At 34.0% G+C, this 2,167-nt stretch overlaps 2 non-coding genes across 2 annotated transcripts; one reads left to right on the forward strand and one right to left on the reverse strand.

Moving 5' to 3' along the window:
• On the forward strand, positions 1-72 carry Trnaq-uug (transfer RNA glutamine (anticodon UUG)). The gene has a single exon. It is a non-coding gene; the product is annotated as a tRNA-Gln (tRNA).
• Positions 73-1,037: 965 nt separating this feature from the next.
• On the reverse strand, positions 1,038-1,110 carry Trnac-gca (transfer RNA cysteine (anticodon GCA)). Its single transcript has one exon. It is a non-coding gene; the product is annotated as a tRNA-Cys (tRNA).
• Between the last annotated feature and the right edge of the window lie 1,057 nt (positions 1,111-2,167).

Genomic DNA, 2,167 nt, shown 5'->3' on the forward strand with positions numbered 1-2,167 from the left:
GGTTCCATGGTGTAACGGTTAGCACTCAGGACTTTGAATCCTGCGATCCGAGTTCAAATCTCGGTGGAACCTCGTTTTTTTTTGTGTTGAGGCTAAAAGTATACGAGTCATTATCGAAAAAAAACTATGTTAAATTTTATCTTATTTGAGAAGTTCTACCAGCGACCAATGCTCTAAGGTGGGTTTAGACTAGAGATATATTCATGTGAAGAAATATGATGAGATTTATAGAAATCGCATCAACCGTTTACACTAGCGAGAACTTCTATAATGAATATATTCATATTTTCGATGAATTTATTCACCTGAAGTAGAACTGCATCCAACTATAGTGATTTCTCAACAGTGAGAAATTCACAAGCGTTTACATATGCTGAATTTATTCAAGTTATATATACCTCGAATAAGTGTATCATATTTATTCTCATCCGTTTACACCTATTTTCACGTGAATAAATCCATCTATAGCAATAGATCTCCCTAATGTAAACCCGCCATAATAGTAATAGTAATAGTAATAGTAATAGTAATAGTAATAGTGATAGTGATAGTGATAGTAATAGTAATAGTAATAGTAATAGTAATAGTAATAGTAATAGTAATAGTAATAGTAATAGTAATAGTAATAGTAATAGTAATAGTAATAGTAATAGTAATAGTAATAGTAATAGTAATAGTAATAGTAATAGTAATAGTAATAGTAATAGTAATAGTAATAGTAATAGTAATAGTAATAGTAATAGTAATAGTAATAGTAATAGTAATAGTAATAGTAATAGTAATAGTAATAGTAATAGTAATAGTAATAGTAATAGTAATAGTAATAGTAATAGTAATAGTAATAGTAATAGTAATAGTAATAGTAATAGTAATAGTAATAGTAATAGTAATAGTAATAGTAATAGTAATAGTAATAGTAATAGTAATAGTAATAGTAATAGTAATAGTAATAGTAATAGTAATAGTAATAGTAATAGTAATAGTAATAGTAATAGTAATAGTAATAGTTCTATACAAAACCTCTCACAAAAAAAATGAGGGGGCACCCGGGATTTGAACCGGGGACCTCTCGATCTGCAGTCGAATGCTCTACCACTGAGCTATACCCCCATCTTCGCCAATGTCATAGCAAACAAACATCCAACATCGAAGTTGTGAAAAATATTTGTTGTAATTTCAAATGTAACAAATTACATTTGTAAATTCAAATGTAATTTGTTTCCGAAGAGCCACCCTCGCAACACTTACAGCGGCAAACCGCTACGGTTCACTATGTTGGCACTCCGGGAGGTGTGTGCATCTTCCGTGTATTTTAGTGCTTATTAAACAATATTGCCGTAGTGCTTCTGGCAGAAAGGAACGAAGCAAAAGCAGACGCCCTGAGCGCTTCTACGGGGGATATTATTGCACTTAGTTTACATAACCATCAAATCGCGATAGTGCAGGTTCTGGCGGAAGGAGGAAGTACATTAACAATGATAAGAAAATTATCCGATGTCTTCGCGGAAATGCGATTGCGGGTGTCATTGATGCAGATACTGCTATCAGCATTGAATTGTTTCGATTTTTATAACACACAAAGTTATCCGAAACCGACAAAGAGACTGTTCCGAACAAACTTTAAACTAAACTATGTGTGCCGAACCGTATCGGACAACTTTTGTATTTCCCTCCAATCGACTTACTGTTCGGGAGGGAATCATCAAAATGTGGACCAAGTAGAGATCAGAACTTTTAAACTATTCGAATTCGAATTCTACTGGTGGAAGTTTACATTCGAAGTTTGTGTTTTTCTGTTGCGATGGTACCTACCATCGATTGATTGCGATTAATTTGGAATGGCAGCCAATTTGCCGAGAAGTTAGTTCGTAATTGGCAGACGAGCTGCAATTGCTGTGGCTTACTTATATTGTGGGGACTATCATTGAAATTTTTATTTTGCTCAAAAGCGGAGAAAATGTCAACATCATGAAATAATCTTCTCTCTGCTAAGCTAATAAGATTAACGCATTATTTTGTTCCCCTCCGAGGAACAACTTCATCCTGGATGACGTAATTACGGGAGCATAATTTAATTATTTCCCTCCATCCTCCATCTTGGTGATCACAACTCGTCTCGAACTGAAGTATTGTGTGCTACCCGCATAGAAATGGCTGGTGATGTAAT

This window comes from Toxorhynchites rutilus, chromosome 2, assembly GCF_029784135.1.
Source record: "Toxorhynchites rutilus septentrionalis strain SRP chromosome 2, ASM2978413v1, whole genome shotgun sequence".
Classification (NCBI taxonomy): domain Eukaryota; kingdom Metazoa; phylum Arthropoda; class Insecta; order Diptera; family Culicidae; genus Toxorhynchites; species Toxorhynchites rutilus.